This window comes from Hippocampus guttulatus, chromosome 22 (genome assembly GCF_054856545.1).
Source record: "Hippocampus guttulatus isolate MCC_2025c chromosome 22, RoL_Hgut_1.0, whole genome shotgun sequence".
NCBI lineage: Eukaryota > Metazoa > Chordata > Actinopteri > Syngnathiformes > Syngnathidae > Hippocampus > Hippocampus guttulatus.
Window position 1 is genome coordinate 6906742 of NC_141282.1, and position 23160 is coordinate 6929901.

A 23160-nucleotide genomic window follows, 5' to 3' on the forward strand; every position below is an offset into this window, starting at 1 on the left:
GATAATAGGATCACATGCCGAACGATTAAAAAAATATATATTTGCGCGCTAATTCTAAACATGAGGCTTCGTCAATTGACTATTTAGCGTCATCAAGCGCTCTCATTTGGACTTTTTCCATTTGGGAGAACTCTGGGACAGTGAGTGCCGTGACAGGTAGTCTTTCGGCACTGTGTATCCGCCCCCCCCCCCCATCACAAAGACAACTGCAGGTTCAGTAATCTCTGCGTACGCTTGGGCCAAATTTACACAACCAAAAGACCAGAGACGTCTCTCAAGCCGCACCGATCCACTTGGAAAAAGTTTGCGCTCTCGTAGCCCGAGGGTGGCGATGAACAGCTGCCGCGTCTCGCTGATATCTGATCAACTTTAATAAGACACTAAAGCTCCCCGTCGAGGCGGAGCGGAAGCAAATTGCTGCAGGTGAAGCTGCATAAAGCCATCCCAGCCGCCCTCATGCCTCTTCTCCAGCGAAGCTATTATCTTTCGATGTATGGAAATGTGCTAATTAAAGGCAAATCAGAGGAGGATTCTCGACTTAAGTTATCAACGCATATTGAAATTACGCATGCGAGATGGTCCGTCTTCATCATCCCTCTTCTTTTTGTCCTTTTGTTTTCCTATGATGACACATTTTCCTGGGGATGGGGGGGAGGGGGTGGACAGAAGCGCGTGTGTGTCTTTGGCGTTGACGGAGGTCGCAAGTGACACCGCCATTTTTCACAAATGGTGCAGTGTGGTTGCAATATGAAAGGTGTTGATGGGAGGGCACCTTTTTGAGGATTCATGGAACACTGTTAATTCCACGGCCAGTTTGAGCTGTGCGCTCCTTTGACGGATCCCGCCGGGAACGTCTGAGTCATTAACTTTGATCACATGATCACAGCTTGTTTCTCCAACGTGTTAATTGCCATCCACGTCCGACATTTCCGTTCGGATTGAGAACCTCTTTTTTTTTTTTTTTTTTGTACCTTGGACATAAAGTGACCAAGTAAGTAGCTTTGCTCTGGTCATTGGAACTTTTTGGCTGAAAATGTTCCATTTAGACTGAGCCCGGGAGTCAACCACGAAAGGAAAAAGCTTCTTGTTCGGTCTTATTTCCTCTGACGTAAAACCCAGGAAGTAGACCACCAGACTGACCAAATATGGAGAGTTCAATTCTTCATGGGCACGTTTTGGGAGCAATTTTTAGATTTAGAGCCCACCTGTCAGCTCGGAATGAGCTCCTCTCGTTAGATTTTATTTCCTCTCCACTGAAGCACCACTCAAGACGGAATTGTCCGTCCTTGGTGTTGTCTTTTGGCTCAGTGCGCACTCAGTGAGACGTTGTCCAGACTCTACCTTTGAGTGGAGGGAAGCCCAAAAAAATAAAAAAGAAATAGCATTGCCCCTGGGGGGTGGCCACCTCCCTGGAAAATATACAGCCCAACATTCTGAAGGGAATACAAAGAAAGCCCTTGGGCACAGACAACAACACACTGGAGCTTGTTGATGGGAAGGAGGGAGTATTGGTAGCGCTCTGTCTAAATATTTATGTTGTATCTCGGCAGGAATCTGTTAAGACCCCCCCGGCCCCCCAACCCCGGTGGCCAGGTACCCTTGAGAAGAGTGTGGAGGGAGCGGGGTAGGTTGGTGGAACAGGGCTCGGAAATGAATGCAAATCTGTAATTATAGATCAGGCGCCGAAGATCGCCATCGCTTTCATTTCCTGCCTCTCGCTCGTCTCGTCTCGGTGTGACATCGCGAGCTCGTCTGGCGACCGGTCCTTGCCACCTCGCACAACAAGGGGCGCTTTCACACGCGCGCGTCAACCAAACCGTTTGGATGCAAAGCGTTGTGCAAGATGACAACAAAGACCGAACGACGATGTGAAAACAAAATTTTACCCTGGAACCCCCAACCCCACCCCCCCCCCCACCCCCTCATCAACATTAGGGGCTAACAGATGCTACTGCACCATAATCAGAAATCTCGTCTGTAACAAAGCTTCAGGCAGCATGCCGATAGATTACATTTTAATGGGCTTGTCTTTTGGTTTAGCATGTTGGCAGTTAGCATCCCCATTCTCGACTGGGTCAATATTGCCTCGTTTTGTTTTGATCCCTGATAGGGAGCATTCCTTTCCAGTCAGAGAAGAAAGCCAACTGACTCGGTGTAATTTAAGATACATTCTCTATCGTCAATGAATTTGGATCATATTCTGCCATATAGATGATTGATCTCGCAAGGCAAAACTCGTAAGGCGCCTTTTGCATTCTGACTGTCAGAATCTGGGGGGCGGGGTGGAAATTACGACATATTCATCCGTCCTCCGCATGGCTCTCCCTTGTGTTTTTCCGCTTGACAGCTTTATTGTTCGAGGCTGGAATACTGCCGGACCACTAAAACGCTTCCTCGTTAGCGTTCGCCCGAGCAACAACGGCGCGTCCGCCTTGACGGCAGTGTCAACAAATCGCCTGTGGCCAGTCGCGTCTTAGCCCGAGGGAGCTCGCTGTCGTTTTTCATTTGCCTAATTGGCAAATTTTGACATCATCCACCCTTCAAGGCAAAATCCAGGGAAAAAGGCTAACATGTTTGACCCAATTTTTAGGCAAGATCATATGCCTCATTACCTATAAATCTGATGTCAATTACGGAAAACCCCCACGAGGGCTCGCTGGTTTTTTTTCGCCGCCCACGTCGCAACCCGTCAGGAGAGCTTAACCTCATAACTGATGCCATTGACGACTAACTATTGTCCATTTCACGGATGGAATAAGTTTCCACCAATGGTTTGGTGCGTAACAAAGACGGCTGGCTCGTATCTGGAAAAACTCGGGCCCCTCCGTGTTGTCATCGATTCTTCGCAAAGTTTTGCTATTCATCCCAGGTCTTGTTCCCTAAACCCTTATGAATAGAGAGTGTTCACTGTAATCTATTTTTGAAACATTTATTGATGATTTTCCTGTTGCTTAATCCCGAAGTGGATATGCAATCACAAGCGGACCGCGTTCAAGTGGCAGCGAACACACCGCCAGCCGGCGGCGTCTTTTTTCCCACTCGCCGCAGGTCAAGTTGTAGCAATGTCAAGCGTCAAGCTAAACTGCACTCTGATCGCACGCTAATCTGCCCGCCGCCCGGCCTTGACGTCACGCGCCAAAGGCGGCCGCGGCAACGGATTCACAGTTGCCTCGACCGCTCGTCGGCAGACGGAAGGACAGAAAATCACCTTGCCTTTTTTTTTTTTTTTTTTAAATAAAAGTGCACGGTTGTAATTTGACCGAGAGTGTGATTGAAGTGATGTCAAGCGACGCGGCGGAGGTGCCGAGCGACAGCGACTGTTTGCTGGGTTCTTATCTTGATTGCAAGTGGGCTCAGTAAACAAGGAAAAGAGGGTTAGGGTTCGGGTTATTTGACGCCGAGTAGAGGCACGAAACATCAAGTTATACGGCGGCAAAGCAAATAGTGTGAGCGTGCGCGCACACGGTATGTGATCCGTGTGCTGCTGATGGAAGAAAGCGTTCATTTTCTGCAGGAATATACTCCCTCTCATGGCTCATTTAAAAAGGGGGCTGCAGCAGCCGACCATTCTTTATTCTCGCAAAACCGCCTGGGCTTCTAAAACCGGTAAAAGCTTCTGTTATTATTAATTTTTTGGGGGGTGCGTGAATCTGCACTGTAATTTTTAGACGGCAACTTCTTGCACCGTCTGATGTAAAAAATTACACATTACATCAAAATAAGAGTCTCTTAGTAAGAATGGCGTGACCAAAAAAAAATGCATCCAACCGAACTTGCTGCTTGAAATGCATCCTTTTTTTTTCTAAAGATTTCTTTTGGTAGGTTCCACGCTCATATGACTAGACAACTCAATTTTCTGTTGGCCTTCAAAAATGGCTGACACCGGCTCTCCCAGAGTTGAGAAAAACAGCTGGCGTCGAATGAGTTATGAAGTGGCGTCATTCGCTGTAGTAATACACTTTCAGCCCACCAGGGGCACCCTGGCTCGCTCACATGTGCGAGGTGCATAGAAAAAGAAAATCGGTGAGGTTTTTTTTGGTCCAGGTTTCATGGTTTTGATTTATTTGTTGAGTCTCCTCTCTCAAGCTCCCTCTGTTGAATTTACTTTCCCCCAGTGGAGTGCAGCTTAAATGAAGTGTAGCGCGCGCGCGCGCACACACACACACACACACACACACACACACACACACTCAAAGGGTTGCAGCCCAGAGGATAGGATGGAAATAATGCCACAATTGATTTTAAAGCGACAACAAACAAGGCTCCATCTTTTGTGGGTCAGTCAGCGTGTTGCCATGGAAACCCAAATGCCAAACACATTTGTTTCTGTTGGCGGAGCAAAGCCTTAACGAGAATACAGTCACGCGGCTAAAATAAAATGGTTCTTGCATTGACCTGTAACCAGTAAAATATTGTTTTAAAAAAAATAGATTTATGTTGTGTGTTTGAGTAGTCTATTTTGTATCGTGTCTTGTTTTCATTGTACAGGGTCTCCTGAAAAATTTGTGCCATCATTTTGCAGGCCAATCATTTTGGCAAATCTTGTTGGAACAACCCCAAATTTAGTCGAGCCGTTGTGTACATGTTTTGATGTTGAAACCAAATGAACGTGACAAAAAGTCATCTTATATAAAACGCGCCATGGCAACGCTGGCAACTTAATGTCCCGCCATCGCCACACAGGGGCACCGACCGACACTTCTGCTATCAGCCGCATGCAGCGCTCGCTCCCTCGGTCGCAGCCGTGCTCTTTTTGAAAGGCTTTAAGAAGATCATAAACCTCTTATGAACGGCTGACATTTGAGCAGCGACATGGCCGCATGCGCCCAATGCGGCCTTTCAGATTAGGACGTTACATATGAGGTTGGCGCCCTTATCGGCGCTAAAAATGATCCCTGAGAGCATTAGCATCATTAGTGAGGGGGTAGGGGGCGGGGAGGCTTTATTGTGCGAGGTGGGTTTCTTTCAGGTGAGTCTATTGATCCGCTTTCAGGCTGCACACGTAGGAGTTTGCATTCTTCGCACCTCTTGCGTAACCACCACTGCCACCTTTTTATTGAAAACATTTTTTTTAGCAACGTCAGCCTGCGCGGGCGTGAAAAAGGGCTGCGAACGTTTAGCGCTAGCATGCCAAAACCATCACATACAAGCGCCAGCACCTTCAACAAATGTATAGATTTAAAAAAAAAAAATTATATTAAGCAACATTTTACCTTTGCTAATTGTCGTAAGAGCTAACCAGGCTAATGTGAAGAACAATTAGACCAATGAAATCATCACGCATTAATGCCATTACCGACAGATAAATCTACAATTTGATAACACATGGCAAGTTAGGGGGAGGGGGCGCATGGGGCTTTTCTGAGACAACTGAGCAGGATTTCATTTTCTTAATGGTGTTTCCCCACCAAGGGCTGCTTGAATCAAGGCCATCCGCCCGCCATTGATCGGACCTCGCTTGCATCTCGCCGACCCAGATCCATCACGCCGCGTGGCCTCACATGTAATGACGAGGCGGCGGCGGCGGCAGCAGCGACCGCTCGCTATCGACGTGTGACAAGTGCCACGCGCCTCTGTGATGCATCTCGTCATATTCCTTTGCTTCGAAAGCCCACTGAAACTAATTTGCTGCAATGCGGGTGACACTCGGAGCGTCGTTTGAGGGAGCTATCTTCCCAAAATCGGTCAGATATTCCCCACTGATCAACACTAATTGTACAAATAATAACGCGGTACTTATCAGCGAATGATTCTGTCGTTACTTTGTTTTAACAAAACGAGTGTGGACATCGGTTCGTGAACGCTAGACGAGCGATTGCCACGGTTCGGGCTTTCGTCGCGAACATGTCGGCGATAGACGATGAAGGCGCGAGTGCAAATTAAATTTGCCCGATTTGTCGGATGAGAGTTTTCCGAGTGACTTCGCGATGTCATGTAATACGCCGACTGTCCCGAGCGTGTGCCATTATCTGCAGCTTTCACTCTCGCTCTCATTTCATCTCCGCCAAAGTCGCGGGCTCATGCCATTAATTTTCATCACACGTCACAGATGTTGACATTTCATTTACTCCGCTCCGCTGGGAATCACCTCAAATCGATTGTAGGCAGATGGTAGATATGCTAAATCTTCCTAACAGGCATGCCCGTGGGGTAAAAAGAACGTGAGCGATATGTGTCCACTTGAGATAAATTCCGAGCGAATAGGGCTGGTGAGGAAGGAAACGGTTCAGGAAGTAAGCGTGCAATTCCCTCAATGAAAATGTGTTAAAAAATAATAATAAATAAAAAAAATAAAAAACCTAAAATCATTACAGTTGCAGAGCCAGGGAATTCACAAATTACCACCAAAGTCTTTCTCGAGTCTCAAAACTCTTCTTTTAACAAACGTTGGCATTTAATCACCGGCACTTGCTGTTCCTAACCGTTCACCTTTGGTTACGATGTCAGACAAAAGGAAAACGTCATCATCCCTCAAAGATTGCCATCTGTAATGTCACTTGTTACAAACAGAAACTATTAAACTTACACCGACGGCGTTTATCACCGGGGCCGCGCAATCTCGAGGCGGATCCTCGACCATCTTGCGGCAGGCCAGGAGCTAGCTGAATAAGATCCCGCGCTGCGATACGAACAAGGTCTTTAAAGTCAAAATAGAAATCTCCCGCTTCCATATGGCCAAAATGAGCCTTATCTCCCCAGAAGGCTGCCCATCCATCAGCGATTTCCTCGTGGCTTATCACCCTGCCCGAGTCCAATTGCGCACTGATGATGTCAAGCATTCATCAAATGCTGACACCTCACATTCAAGACCAAGGCGCTTGCCCTTTCCTGCCGCCGCCAATAATGGCCGCCATCGCCAAGAAGCTAGTAAGTGTCTTCGTTCATTCACCTCATAGCAGTAGCGGCGACGTTCCGCGCTCCCCGCTGACTGCTTCTCTGTCCGAGTTAGAATTTACAGAGTGATATTGATGCGCGGAATCGAAAGCCGCGCGGGAGAGCGGCGTTAGAAATTGAACATCCCGGACACTCGCCGTGTCGCCGCTTGAATGTCCCGGCGGAGTCGCGACATTGATCGAAGGCGAGGGCCGCCGAAGCTTTGCAGAAGGAAGACGGGAGCGTGCGCGTCTGGCAATTCTATCTATCTATTTATTTATTTGGGTGGGGCTCCTGCTGCGCATGCATCATAAAAATACTTTCGGAGGACTTTGCCTTTTCCAGATGGATGAGCATGTGGGTACCAAAGTGCGGGAAGCCAGCTGTGACGCTGGAAAGCAACCCATCATTCCCTCCTGTATTGTCAGACCGTTTGCTTTTTAGCTGAACTCAATTTACCCGAATGGAGCAACAACACAATCGCAGTGCACATGCTTCATGAAAACTTCCAAACTAGAATTGGATTTAAAGTCCAAACGAGAATAAGGTCGCAGCAAGACAGAAACGCGGCAGTAATAAAATAAAAAATATGCAAGAATGATATTTCAATTCAAACAAAAGACTTATACGGTCGTAGCGTCTTCCTCGTTCCCGCAGCAGTCCAAAAAAACAAGAAACAAACAGAAAAAGAAAACATTCGCGGATGCAAAATATTGTTGGTCCCTGCCTCAAATCTTGGCAAGGAAAATGAGATGCCAGTCGCCTTTCACTTCGCGATGTTCGGCTCTCCCTGTGCTGCATAGCCGCCATCTTGAGTTGGCGGCAAGTCGCCCATAAAATTGCATTTTTCATAGCAAGCGGCTCCAACGCGTATGTAAATGACAAGTGTCCGTCAGCAAAGGCAAAAAGGCTTCGCCGAAGATTACAGCGAGCGCGGCAGCGGCTTTCACGGCTCTAATGATGATAGCGTTGATGAATGGTAATGATGCGAGAGAGCGGCCTCGTCACGCGCGTTCGCCAGGCCTTCTCCCGCAGCCTTTATTCCTCCGCGGACCGTCACAGCGCACCCGTAATTCACTCTGCGGCACGGCTAATGTTCTTTATTCTAACCCCGCGTTGCAATTACGTTCGTGATCCAAGCTATGCTCTTTGTTGCCATTCAGGAAGTTTCAGGCTCCTTTTCACCGGAAAGATAATTGCTGTTTTTGTACCAATCGATAATTACAAATGAAATGGCTCAACAGTGACAGCGTTGGTGAGTCAAACATTACTGGGGGATTTTGTACAAATAAATTGAAATGTGGTGCACTGCGCAGAAATGCCGTGCTCGAAAAGTTCAAAACTTTTGCTCGGAAAAAAACTACTACTCATGTAAAAAAAAAATAAATAAATAATAATAATTTGTCATCAAACACAAAGGATAAATCAAAATGTACCGTTTAAACAACACTTAGGAATTTAGTGTGGGGTTGTTTTGTTTGATTATGGTTTGCTAACACAAAAAATCCAAACATCCTGTTTTGTTAAACAGGCAAACGACCAGACAGTTGGCAGGCAGACCTGACCTCCGTTCAAGCCTAACATCGTTCAGAGGTAAAAGCGACGCGTGTTTTTATATTTATATCAATCTCGTCAAGCAGGAACAATCCAAACTTTTACACGGCTAAATTGCATTCATCAGTAAGTCGTAGTAACGCGCCGCGGGGGCTCCCTCGTCTTTCCCCGTGTCTTCATACGCCGGCCCAATCTATACGACATGCATAATTCATGTCCGTGATACCGCCGCCATAAATAGATTTATCATCACGCAATAAATGAACGGCGGAGTGTGAATAAATGTTGAAGGGACGCCATCCATCTCCTGACCCGACACACAAGTGGATTTAGCCGCCGAACATGAATAATGCAGAGTGAGTGTGAGTGAGTGAGACAAAGGCCTGGGGCGTCACATGTTGCTATCAAAGAGATATTTGGAGCTGCGGACGCTCCCGAAGGGGCCACTCGGAACTCACACACCTAATCAATAGCCCGCTTCCAATAATTAGTGTTTACTTGAGCTCGTTGTTCCGCCCGTGGCCGTAACTGGCGCTCGCCGGCACCGTTGTGATGCCGGGAGCGGAGGTCAAGAGTGTCGCTCTCTAATTGTCTGGCGCGTGATCCGGGGGTGGACACCCGATTGGGTGTGCGTCACTGCACTCGGTCTGTTGACATTTAGCGGCTAATGAACAGCGCAACCGGTCGCAGGTGCCGCCGCGATGCGGAAATGCTAATCCGCTCGAGCGAATCCCAGCGGTACGCCGATGATTACAATATATTAGTCTGCTGGAGAATTTCGGAGGCGCCGTGTTCTACATGCACGAGTTCACATCAAGCTGCCTCCCGAGTTGCCCGCTTTTAGATTCTGAGAAAAAATGAATGCTACAAATAGAATTGTACAGCCATCTTGTTTCCATGAGAATTTTGGCGGAATTTGAACAAAAATTGACGACTTGGTAGAAAACGTACGCATTTTTAGATGTATTTGGACATGGGGTAATAAATAGATGTTAGAATCTTGCCGCATTGTTCGAGCCGTCGATTTATAACGATACAACGGCTGTATCTTGTCGCCCGCTTCTTCGAGTCGTCCGTGTCAAACACACACTTTCCATTTTCTCTTTATCTTTACATTTGCCATCTCAAGGGGCGCAGGACTCATACACTCTCAGGGAGTGTGTCTTGATTAGTAGCCGCCTGTGCAATTTCCTGCTAGATTACAGTGATGGATTCGCAAAAAAAATATCAATCGGAGCGAGTCGGCCACTTGAAAGTGGCTTTCATTGGCTTTCTAACACTTTTGTTCTCGTCGCGCGCTCAAGGGCAATGTCACCGACTGCTACCAACGTGCGCGTTAGCTTCCTATCCCGGCGGCGATAGGACGGAGTCAAAATGGAAAAGTTGGTTTCAAAGTGAAATCGGTTCACGGGCGTAAGCAAACGGCTCAAAGGGCATCGCTTCAATGCACTAACTCGGTATCAAATGGAGAAAATGACATAGTCTCATCGAAACAAGTGACATTACAGATGGCCGTCAGATCAAAAACACGATCCCATGAGCAATGATCGGCTCGAGATGCTGCGGTGTGAACGAACAACATTCCGACCTGTCACATAAACCAACTCCAGATTAAAATGCTGTCACGTAAACAAATAACACGGGATCAAAATGCTGTCATGTAAACAGCTCAAATGCTGCGACGTAGACATCAGAACAAAATGCTTTCACCGGAACATCGGATGAGAAATATGTCAAACCATCAGGTCGAAATGTCAACAAAAGCCGAGATTTAAAAAAAAAAAACAAAATAAAACGCTGTCGTGAATAAAAATGCAATTGCGTAAGCTAACGTTGGATCAAAAGACTTTCAGGTGAACGTCGGTTGGAAAGGCTGTCACGCCAACAAACAACATTGTTTCAAAACGCTGTCATGTAAATAATCATGGATCAAAATTCTGTGGTGTAAACAAACGGCATCAGTTGGAAACCCTGTCACGGAGGTGCGGGGTTGGTGGGGGGGGGGCATTAGCACGCTGTGATTTGTTTCGACCTCGCGAGACCCCGACGACGTTGGCAGCGGGCGATGTATGATCATGTGAGCCGGCTGCGGGTGGCCACGGACGGCGCAGGCGCCGCCCCGTTAACATGCGCGCCGACTTTGAGGTCGAGCGCGCTTCAGACGGCCCGGGGTGGGGGGGGGGGGGTCGTCGTTCTCGCGCGTAGCGCTGGAAGATTGCCGACTTATTTCGGCTCGCCGTGACTGATGGCCGCGGGCGCAAATCAATCGGGTGCAATCGGGTGCACTCCGCAGTCGCGCACTCTGTCTGTTGGTGGCGATAGGGATAACATGTCGCAGAGGACCTTCTCCATCTTGTCACTTTAAGCGCAATCAATAGTGCTTCCCCCACTGAGCGTTCCTCTTCTTCTCGGCATGCCGCGATCAATAACCCGGTGACCGGCGGGGCTCCGCAACACAAAGCCAGGCGCCATCAAACACTCAGAGTGAACACAGGTAGATGGTTTTTCTTCCCCCCCCTCACCGATATTTAAACGCAAGAGCAACAGGTGGCGCGATACAGCCGACTGCATGTCCCCAAAAGATCATCTTAGCCAATCAGAAGCCTGAAGAAAGTTTTCATGTCTTCACCAAAGGGCCACATGCTGATGTAATCAAGTCTCAATCCGGTCACCGAATATTTGAGATGCTGGCTAAGAAACATACAATTGTTCACTCCGAACGAGGCATGCAAAAATAACCTTGGCAAAAGAGCCACGTTCCGAGTCACCGGTTTTTCGAGACAAATTCATGCTTATCGGACATACTGTCTAATTTTGAGCCTTTTTGTGATGGCAAACGCAATTGTTCAATTATACAAGCAAGCCTGCGGCCCAGTGTCTTTTTAAACGAGCGCACTCTAAAAAATTCAACAAGCACATATCTGCATGCCTGCCGGGAGGAGGTGCGCTTCTTAACGATTGCATTAATTGCCTGGAGGATGTCGCTCGCTCATGCATATTTGACACTTTCAGCCGCGTGCTCGCGCCGCGTCTCGCCGTTAATGGATGCCGTGTGGCTCTGTGCTGCATACGGATCATCCGCTCCCCCCGTGCGCCCCGCTTCCATCCATCGCCGCTGCTTCGCCTTGCCCTAATGGCAACCGAGAGCCCTCGACGCCATTCTCTGGCCATCAAACAAGTGTGTGCGATGGTGGCTGACAACCAGGTGACAAGAGCCCCCCCACCACCACCACCCCCCGAGTGCGAGCAGATTGGACGCCACGTCCTCTCGCAGTCACCCTGACGCCGCCGGTTCACGCGTGGTGTCAAATGCGATGCATTCAATGACTTTTTCAATACTTTTCAAGGCAATCGATCACGCGGTTTTGCATCCGATTGTGCCGTCCCAATTTTGGGCTTTCTTTCGCCGATTTCACTTCACCTCCCAAATGCGTTTTGGTGTGACACAGGCAACGCTTTGCATCCTTTACCTGAGACGATCTCTTCCCGCTCTGCGATTAACCTCTCGCTCCTGCGGCTCTATAAAAAGAAAGAAAAGAAAAAATGTTTAACTCTCATGGAGAGGCTCAAGGTCTTTACCAGCCAGACGTTTGCGCAGTAATAATAAAACGGTGAGAAGAAGAAAACTGACGCCATAAAGAAAGACGAACTACTGTCCTTGGAATTTTGCATAATGAGAAAGTTTTGTATAGTGAATGGATTTGTGCCAAAGGATGCGACCCGCTAGGCTGAGTCAAGCGCCGCGTTATATAAATGTAGCGTGTCTCTACACGAAAGTAGATTCAATAAGGCCTGAAAAACTTCAGGTTTCGATCCTGTTGCGATGGATTTTCTTGTGCTGTTACTTACAGGTCCAGCAGGGCTGCCTCTGCATCTCGAAGGGCGTGTTCAAGCACGACTTGACGCCAAGCGGCGGGCTGATAGGGAAGCAGGGGGCGTGTCTTCCTCCAGCTTCGGGGTGATTCGCCATGGCTGCTGTGCAGGGAAAGCCGTAACGTTAGCATTCACTTTTTTTTTCTTTTTAAACCAGTAAAGTATTATGAATGTTTCAAAAGAATTTTGCTAATTTTTTATGCAAGGTGACGTTTGAAGCAAAAACTCCATATTTTCATTATTTTAGGGATTTACAGGCTGAAGTAGAAGGGTGTAATACTAACAAAGTCGGGAAGATAAGGGAATGTTTTGTGTTGATGGACCTTTGCCGTTGTTTTGACTCATCACAAAGCCGAAATGCTGTTGCCTTGAAACAAACCAGCTGCTGCGGAAGAAAACAAAAAACCAATGACTGTCATTCCGGGAGACTTATGGTGAAAATGTGCCTAATGATCATTTGCCTCTGCATCCCTAATTCATTCATGACGTTCACTAATCGGCGCCACTTTTTCTTAAAACAACGGAGACCGTCAGCTTGAGGACGCGAGCTTTGAGGAGCTCATCACAAGGCGGCAGAGACGGCGAGATGAAGTGCGCGAGGCCCCGGTAATAACGTCCGTCAGGGTTGTGCGCGCGCTGACCCGTGCCACCGTGGTTGTCTGCACTCCCATCACCTCCATCTCTCAGGATTACCTCTCACCCCTTGAGGGTGGGGGGGGGGGGGCAAGGGGGAGAAGCGGGAGCCTCGTCTTCCAGTAAATCTGCCAGCCTCATCAGTGTGAGCTGAGATCACATCTGCTGCTGGAAGAGCGGAACGCTGCCAGCTCACACTCGGCAGTCCAAAAATTCTTGTCAAAAGGAGGCTTCTTGGCACACGCGTCCTTGGGTAGAAAGAGCCGCACGACCGTGGAGTGCGAAATTGTCATCGGAAGGTTCAATGGAATCATGCTGTTGTGATGAAGTATCGTTGGGTACTGGTTTCATTCGCTGCTTGGTTGTTGACTCTCTTGACGGTTGATTGTTTAGTTGATGGCGGTCAGTTGTTTTGTTTGCCTGATTGTTGAGTTGACTAAAATAGTTTACCAAAATCTTTTTAAGGAATTGTGCGTTTGTCTACTGCCGTCGCAACTGATTACAATTGTGACGCCGTTTTTGTAAATTTGGTCCGAACGATCCCTGCAAAATAGTGTTACTCAACTTTTGAGTCAAATTTGCCGTCTTTTACACGAGGTGCCCACACCGGCGGCGGGGTAGGTACTCGTTTTTAGCGGATAATTGAGTTTTGCGGAGGAACAGCTGCGCTCGGGCACATTGGAGGTACACGCGGGACATAATGAGACTCCACTGAGCTGCCAACACAGTCACCGCTGATTGCGTGATGAGGAACACGGCTTGTCCAGCGTGTTTTTATTTTATTGATATATTTAGGAATAAAAGTGACCTTGGGAAGATTTGTCACTCGAGGGCCGATTAGACGGCGTCAACGTGATTTTTATGGCATGACGGATGAGAAAGCGAAGCGCGTCACGTGACGTCGGCTAGTTATTTAAAAACGAGCGCTGTTGTTCTCATTAAGCGAGCAACGTGTGAAAGCGAGTGATCATAAATATGACTGAGAGGTGATTAAAAAATAAAAAAAACGGCTGAAAAAATGTGAGGAAATTAACACCCACGTTCGAAAGATGTGCTGCACATCCTGCAATTTTGTTGATTTCCATTTGGTTCAATGTCATTTAATGCCATTGCATTATATTAAGCTTCATTGTCTGACTTAGCACTGCAGTTTTTGATCATTATTTTAATATTTCATGTAGCCGCCGGGTTTAATTTAATTACATTGGGTGGGACTTTTTTTTTTAGAAAGACATTTTTTGACAATTAATTCGATTTCATTCATTCCGATCACTTTCTTTTGTTACTAATACTAGGGACGCATTTTAAGTGCGGGAAGCGCGCTAACCCCCCCCCCCCCCCCCCCGCCCCCCAAGGTAATCCAGAGGCATAATCCAATCATATTTAAACCATGTCGGAGTTGTATTAAAGCCTCACTCTCAGATTAGTGGAGTTCAGTCTTTAAGCCTTTTTAGAATGAACAAAAAAAAAAAAAGTGAATTTTCCGAACAGCTTGGTCGGGATTCTTCAATTTGCGGAGTTTAATTGTCACAAACCTCCCGTCACAAATTGTATGATTATTCTCCACAGTGAATAATTGTAGTGAATCTACTCCAGTGGTGAGCCGTGCGCTTGCGACGTGGGCCTACAAATGTATTGCGAGTCAGTTTTGCTTTGACCAGCCAATCGGAGGACCGAGAGACGCTGATGTCATTAAGGGGGGGGCAAACAAACACGAAATCCATTTGCTAATGCAATTGAAGTTACATTGGCCATCACGACTGATTCGAGGAAACCCTTGCCAAATTAGATTGATGTGGTAAAACATGCAGGGAAATCTGATTCCCCCCCCCCCCCCCTCAAAAAAAAATCTAACTGGAAGTAGAGCAGCCAAGACAATCGTTATGAAAAGAACAGAATGGAGTCTGTTGAGAATAGCCACCGCTGATCTACTACCGTTAATAACTCATCTCCAGCCATTAAACAGAGCGCTAGAAGAACCAAAGCATATTCGCCTGTCGCATCGTGCTCACCGAGAAGTGCTCCATTTTTAAACGTTCCGGGGGGGGAGGGGGGGGTCTGCAAAGGCACTTTCTCGTTCCTTGCGTGTGAGGAAGCATTTGGTGGATGTTGGTAAAGAATCATATGCGACATTGTGAGACGTTACCTTGGCTCTGACGGAGGTATTGGCATGGTTGTCCTACTATTAAGGAATATCGTCCAGTTGATTAAGTGATGCGCCTTTAATCCGGACAGGAAACGCACGCGTCGTTCCGTGCAGATGTTGACACTAACGTCTGATTATCCCGTCTTAATCCTGTGTCGGGATTACAGCGTTCCATCTTCTCGAGCTGCAATAAAGCTTGCGAGGGGGGGGGGGGGTGCCGGGGGGGAGAATGTCCTGCCAATTAGTGTTGGAGTGGGCGGGAAAGGAAGAAGATGAAGTAGTGACACATTTTCAACCACCCAATACATTTTTGGAAGCGCAGTGGAAATGTGCAAAGCTAACTTTTTATTAGCGCCTAACCTTTATCTCGATGGAAGTTTTTGTTTTTTTTGGGGAGCCCAAATCCTGTTAATCCCACTTTAAGATATGCGCTCTTTGGGAAATGTGATGTAATAGCGCTTAGCGGATTTCTCCAGAAGAATGTAGCTCAGAATAAATTAGATGGATGGAATGGATGTACGTTGAGTCGCTCTAAAAAGTCGACGCACCCCTGTTCAAATGACAGCTATTTGGAAACCTAAAAAAAGAGACCAACATAAATCATTTTTAAATTTTCCACCTGTACTACTCAATATGTTAAATTTAAAAAAAAAATTCATGTGAGGAGATCAAATAAACTGAAACAATGCGTTTGCAGAAGTGAGTACACCCTCTTCTACAATGTCTTCACAACGCCAACTATTACGTTTCCTCCGATTAACCCGAATTGACGCTGATTGCTGCCGTAGATGCATGCCGTCAATCAAACGGAGACAAGGTCGTCTCGCTTTCCTGCAATTTGACACACATTCCCTGCGTCATCGATCGGGCGGGGGACCGTCGCAGCTCAAGCAGATGGGGGTCTCACCCCCCCCCCCCCGTCACATATAATTGCAAGGCGTTAGTGGGGGTGGGAATACCGAGCGGCTCGGTGGAGGTGGCGACAGCGCCTTGTTACCAAATGAGACCCAAACGAAAGCGATGATATCGACCGGCTCCCGGGGGTTAAGCAAGTTGTCTTAATTGCTTCACAGGATGGCAAAGTTCCCGTCAGACTTTGTCAATCACAAACTTGACGTGAGGGGAATTTTAAGAGCTCCTTATATTGGCTCGGAATGAGACTCGGAATTTGCGCTTCATTAATGGTGCAAAGGTCAACCGGTTTCACTCCGACCCCGACTGTCGTGAATCTTTACATAAACCATCTAATCATCTTTGCAGGTAGTCTGCTGGAAGCGGGAATGCAAAATAGTGTCGCGCCTAACCTATGTCCCGTTGCCTTGATTGCACGGGGACGTCGCATACGCAAGTGAAGCGTCTCTCGCCGAGTTAAACGACCATCATAGCCGCCGCCGCCGCTCTGACTCTGTCATGTATTACATTCGTGCGATTTAACCAATGGAAACCGATTTCCCCCGCTCCGTCTTCTCCGGAGTTAATTGCAAATTAAGGTGTCACGTTTCACGCGCCCGCCACGATAGTCCCCGAGAGAGCCACTCGTCCCAATTATGTGCCGGCTGCCGATTTATTTGGTCACTTCTTTTCTCCTTCCTTGCAGCGGCCGCGCTGGCATTTTTCATCCGGCTGGCCTCCCACTTCATCATTCCGCTTCTCCCACCTACCTCCCATCGCCGTAATGATCGGCCTGGCCACTCGTTTTTGTAATGAAGGCTCGGAACAGCCATGTTCTTGTCCACTTGAACGCTAAGATTTACTTCAAATCATGTCGCACCCTTGATAATTAATACTTTGCACAAGTCTCTTTTGCCTAAAAAAAAAAAAAAAAAAACTGCACCTAATCTTCTGTTTAGGTGTTTAGGTCCAATAATGATTTGGAGAAGCAGGAAGTTAGCACTTATCAGTGCATGCATCCCTGAATATCATTTAATGTAATTTCACTTCAACATTATATGTGGGAGGGGAAAATACAAATAGCGGTTATCCAAGTGATTCAATGAATCTGCATTTTAATGAAGCACGTCTTCCTCCTTTTGCGTCTGCTTGTCACAGAAATGACGAGACATCTCGACCTCCCCTGACACGGTCACTCCCACCTGACAGGCCGGGATGGGCGGCATCCAATAGGAGGTGAACGCACTTCGACGCATTTTCATCCCGAGACTCCGCTGCTTTGCCTCCGTTTGACCCCCGCGTCACCTGTCAGTCACGGTCGGCCGCTTCACGCCAACTGAAAGACGCTCTCTGTCCGCCAAAATCACTCACTGGTCTCGGCAGCTGTCTGGCCTTATATGTGGTTTCCCGTGAACACATTTAACAGTCTTGTCAGACCGTTGGATTAAACTCCACGTACGTCAGTGGGATAGCATCAAGTGTTGAGCTATCCCCCCCCCCCCCCCCCCCCCCATCATAGGTCGCACGTGAGTCAGTCTAATTTGTTCCAGGACGATGCTCGTGTGGCAAAACCCTCTCAAATCATCTTTCACTGTTAAAATGAATGGAAATGCAATTAATCGGTTCTAGCAACCCGCGCGGCAGGCCCAATGCTAAGCTAGGTAGGCAGGACCGTGTTCACATCACTCAAAATCAGGCAGATAAAACTCGACTTTGGCGCGACGAGCATGTCCAATCACCACCATAAATCCACCCCGTCTGTCGGTGGCACACCCGTCGTCCCGCTTGGCCATTCCCGGGCGGGGGGGCGCCCCCTCTCCGGCCCGCCAGCCGCTAAAGTTATGACATCATGAAGCCCCTCATAAGCAGTCGCTGTTGTTTTGAGGTGAGGGCGCATCAATTTCATGGCGGGCGGGTGGCGGCTGCCCGCCGGATGATTTATGAACGCTATGATGCCGTGAAATCGCACCAGAAAAGGTGAAGTGCCTTCCTGCTGAGAGCCATGCGGAATGGTCCAAATATTAAACATGGTCGTAAGCGCAGAGGAGAAAACCAGCACAGAACTGTTGCTTATTTTGGCGCCCTTGACCATCGCCATAACGGGCGTTTCGGCGTTTGAAATGTAAATCGGCTGTCCTCTGCAAATTGGCAGTCGCGTGGTTTCCTCCTTTGCCCTTGTCATCAACGGCCGCGTCTTTGATGTCAACGCACTGGTGTGTTGTAGGTCACTTTGTTAATTCTCAAGCGATCAGCTTTCTCATTGAAAGTCAGCCCTCGATTGTATTATTATACAAGCGCTTCCTTAACCTTGCTGGTGCAGGCAGGGAACCAAACGCCCTTTGGAGGTTTACACCCGCGCCGTGCTCTGCCCCCGTAATACGCCGTAGTGTGCGAGCGCCGCTTGAGTGTAATTGACACGAATGTGGCGAGACGCGGCGTTTAAAAGCAGCTGGAAACGTGGCTTCCCGTCGTCGCGCCACTCTCCGGGGTTTGCCGTCGCTCTCAAATTACACTTGGAAGGCAAATTTGAATTCACGGAGCATAAAACTGAGTCGGGATCTCTGCTCATCAGCGGGATGTTATCGTGGCTGTCATCTGCTGTTGGCGTTAAAGAAGGTGCGATGGTTGCGTTTCATCAGTCAGCCTTGTTTGTTTGCCCGATGCGGAGGAGTGTAGTCGGCAATAAAAGGAGGCTTTCACATTGTTGTGAATCTATCCAACAGGTTGTTTGTGTTTCGCCGTCTCTGGACTGTGTCGGGAGTCCCGTTGCTGTCAAGTCGCAAATTCCACAGCGTCCAGGTTGACCCAGTTTTCGTCCACTTGCCTCGTTTATGCTGGCATGTCTTCAAAATGTCAAGTCGTTCACCTGGCCGGACATCCAAAGGTTGTCATCCAGTGGACTGTAACGCCCTAGGACAGGAAGTGAGACACTTAGACCGCTGTTTATCTCATCCGGGAATCGGGTGAGTCTGCTTCCTGTGCCCCCGAAGGCACCTTCAAATCAGGACCATGCCGGGACGCCATCACGGCGGGACATCTCTTGTTTTACGGCCATCATCTGGACGACGTCCCGCCTTCGCATAATAGATACAAAAGTAGACACCGTCGATAAATCCAAGGCGCCCGAGCACGTAAAAAGGAAAGTGCAAGTTTACAATGCTACAGAAAAAGGGCATAAACAGCTCTACTTGCCGTGCAGAAGCACCAGAAAATTCCGATGACGGTCAACGGATGCACCTCGGTGCCAGTACTGTATACCAAATCATACATACATACATGCAGCTGTATATTCCTGCCAATAGGGGGCGCTTTAGAATCTCATCGTCTGTTGTTGGGGGATTTTCAAGACTTTGAGTTTTTTGGTTTTACCTCTAGTCGTAGAACTTCGCTGCCAGGCTCCGCCTACATGACAAAAACACCAAACCCTTGTGATTTAGTGTGACCCATCTGTTTAATCTACAGTACGTGGTTCAAATTTGGTAGCAATCAAGCATAACCTCGACGGATAAATCCGTCTTCGTAGGGCCACTGAATAGGCCTAGTATGACTCGAAGATGGCCGCATGGTAGTTTTCCTGTTTCTTTTCCAGCGTCGCTTTGTGACACTTTTTTGTCGGTCTACTCATGACAGACCCACTTTGCGATTTCATGCCACGAAGTGAAACTTGGGGAATAATTAAGAGGCATGTTTTCTGGATGCATGGCAAGGCTCAGGCACACCTGAGGCTTTTTTTTTTTTTTTTTTGGAGCGGCTTCCACTTTCACGGAATTCCCCGTAGAGTTCCACACTGTTGGGCTGCACATGCCGCTGCTGCTGCAGCTCCTTTTAATAACATTGCTACTTCCACCTTGGCTGTGGAAATGCTCTCATTTCAGAGAATGACACAATTCCAGATGCTCCTGCCTTAGTCTCAGATTGTTTTTTCTGGGGGGGGGGGGCGGCAGGGTGGAAAAAATGCAGGATAAAAGACTTATTTCCTTACCTACTGTATGTGTGGATGTAAAACCAATTTGCAAACAAATCTTGCATTGACTGCATCGTATTCTCTTTTTTTTTTCTGCGAATATGCTGACAAATGCTGTATCGAATCCTGGGGTTTGTGTGTGTGCGTTTTTGATTCAAACGCAATTACCAAATGCCGTTTGTTTGCCTGAGATAATGGCCCCTCCTGCTTTCCATCCGTCCTTCCGTCGCTTTACCAATCAATGGCCGCTTTAGTGCTACTTCATATTGTGAAGCCGCACAATCACTCGGCGTCTTGATAAGGAGCTAAAAGGGCCTCAGCGGCCATTTGTCGGCAGAAGAGAAGCTAACAAGCTGGCCTTTTCTCGCATGAGTGCAAGCGCTAGCTTCAACACAGCGGAACAACAAAAATAACATGCCACTGAAACGTTTCACCTTCTTACAAAGGATATGTCTATGAGATCCCAAAAATTGCAATTTTTCTCTGATTAAGGAATATTCTCGCAAAAAAAAATTTGAGGCACGCATTTCATAAATGGCGTGATTAAAGGCCCCGTCTGAAATAAAACACACACACCTGGCATATGACTGATTGCTAATGCCGTCTCCTTGTTGTCGGAGCGGCTCGAGCGTGCCCCGACTCCCCGACACAGGACAGATGCACTTGATAGTCAATTGACGCCATTAATAATCACTCATACGCAATGTGTGCATGTTGCATTGAAGAGAAGGTGTTCAATCACAGCGGGACACACTGTCAAGCGCAGGATGTCGGGGTGTGCTCAAACAACAACAAGGAGCCACCATTAGCAATCAGTCATACGCCACGCGAGTGTGTGTGTGTTTTATTAAAGAGGAGGCATTTAATCACACCTAAAGGCACTTCCTGCCTCCCTGCATTGTGATTGCAACATGATTCATGTTCCCTGAGGGACGCCCTCTCGACTGCTCTCCTGCTGCAAAATGCGTTTTGTGTTGAAATGGAATAAGCCATCAGATGTACATCTTGATCTGCCTGGTAACAAATCACTTCGGCAGGGGATATCGTTAGTTTTGCATTCCGTCTCTGATTGGTTGTTTTTTCACGGGTGCGGTGGTTTTCTTTGAAATCCAATGCGTGCTTTGGCCACTTGTAGGCAGTTTAATACAGAAATGAAGATATACTTTTCTCAATAAGCCGCAATAATATTAGTTGTTCTTTGTGGAGGATAAAGACTATATGTCTGTGATTGTAATATTGTCTGTCTCGATGCATTGCTCCACTATTTGTGTTCAAATAAGCATTGTTTAATATAAAGGCTAATGGCTAACCATGTCCAAGACATTTGCCGTCATGTGTCAGCATTGTTAGCGAACTATGAGCGAAGCTGTATGGTTGCACAATGTGTGGTCAATTGCCTCGATGTTTCATTTCACAGTAAACTTCAATTGAGAGTGGCAATAAATTAATGAGGCATGTTTTGAGAAAGTGCATCGACTGTTGTAAACGTGAGTGGAGTCAGTGCCGCCACACAGCACTCATACCTCGAGTTCGCGCTTGTACATCGAAGAAAAAAATCGACTGAAATCATGTACGGTCAGGTCATACTCATAATTTTAACGAATAAGCCTTTTTTTTTTAAATTGCACCCCCCTTTAAATATTACAGTCATGCATTTTTATCCATTTGTTCATTTGGTTTTATATGTCACCCTAGTGCCAGTTTTGTATATGTGTATATAGTTTTGTACATTTTCTCAGCTAAAACGCACCAAACTTGTTTCCCAATGCCAGCGGACAAAATCGTACAACTGCACAACGTCGATGTCCTAATGGGGAAGACGACAAAGATCCCAAACCCCTGCTGAAAACCACAAATGACCCGCTTACAATCCAGTAAGCATTTCCGTACAGCCAACCGGCTCAACCACCATTCGTTAAGCCACAGCTGTACCCTTTGAAAATGCGTCCACTCGCCGCGCACCTTTTTGCCTCTGCGCTTTTACGCACGCGGGGCGCACGGACGCGCAGCCTCAAGGAACGCGCACAGTCGCGCTCCACGCACTTCCAATCGGCGCTTATGCACCACCGGCTGTGTTCTAAGCACCTTACGACAATACGCTTTCAATACCAATTTAAAAAAAAAATACACAACTAAAAACCCAAAGACGATAAATGGATTAGTTAGTCAAACGAAACAACGCCAGCACGTAAACCGTGCCATGTGTCACGTAAACCTGTTTCAGGAGTGAGGAAGAGTTTTTCATTGGATTCATTCTTTGAAAAAAATTCAAAATCCCAGTTTTCGGATGCACGGGGCGTTTGCGTGCGCAGTTTGACACGGGAAGATGCGGAGGAATCCTCCTCCTCCTCCTCGGCTACGTACATTTGGCACGTTTCCTGCGTCATGAAACAGTCCCAATCTTAGTCTTGGCAATTTTTGGTTGGAAGGGTTCGAGCCCCTTGTCACGCTGCAGTGCAGATGAGGTGTTGCGCCCAAAAAAATAAAATGTATATATCTTAATTATAAAAGAAATTAATAAAAGGCGTCGTCTTACCTGCTCTCACGCTTTGGTCACGCTGCGTGCACGTTGCTGGCGCTTTTGGTGTTGATGGAGGTGTTGGAATGGTTCTCCTCCCGTGCTGCTGCTGCTGCTGCGGCTGTTCGTGTCGCTCGGCTTCATCGCGCCGCGCTGCCCGCATGTGTGCGCGCATGCTTGTGGAGGCGAGCGGCGTCTTGGCTGCGCGCAAGGAACTGGGGGAGGTGCGTGAGTGTGGGACAAAAGAAAGAGAGCGGGAGAGAGAGGAAAAAGAGTTGCGGGGTCGTGATGGCGCTCTTTATTTGACGTTTATCCGAAGGAAAAAATTCAAAGTGAACACTTTATTAGGTACCCCTTCACTAAACAATTGGGGGGGGGGAAATCTGTCAATTTTGATTGACAGATTGTGAATTGTCAAGCGACTTCATGCCCACAATTTTGGTGTCATGCATGTCGTTGTTTTACAATACAATACAATACATGCTGATTTATATCGTTTTGTTTGAGGTACGGGTTTGTCTATCGGGGGAATGCATTTGAAGTGTTTCTTTTTGGATGCGTGTATAATATAACATTTGAAAATCGAAAGAGCCGGACTATATGTGTAAAGAGGGGAGGGGGGGGAAGTTCCCCTTTTTGCTCTTGAGCTCATTGGATATTGCAGGTCATGAAGTGGCCCGTGTGTGTTTTTCCGAGGCGTTCACATTT

The 23160-nt window shown here is 47.5% G+C and overlaps 1 protein-coding gene across 2 annotated transcripts in view; it reads right to left on the reverse strand.

The window, feature by feature from the left end:
• chrm2a (cholinergic receptor, muscarinic 2a) overlaps positions 1–22645 on the reverse strand; it is a 29426-nt gene extending 6781 nt beyond the window's left edge. Inside the window, exons 1-4 of one of the 2 annotated variants that reach the window (XM_086103005.1) lie at positions 15080–17451; positions 12624–12685; positions 12277–12402; positions 11898–11946 (exon numbers count right to left, since the gene is read on the reverse strand). The gene's annotated coding sequence lies outside the window, so the exon portion shown is untranslated. Of the gene's footprint in view, positions 1–11897; positions 11947–12276; positions 12403–12623; positions 12686–15079; positions 17452–22470 lie in introns of those variants that run through there. The other variant, XM_086103004.1, reaches the window with a different exon arrangement.
• Between the last annotated feature and the right edge of the window lie 515 nt (positions 22646–23160).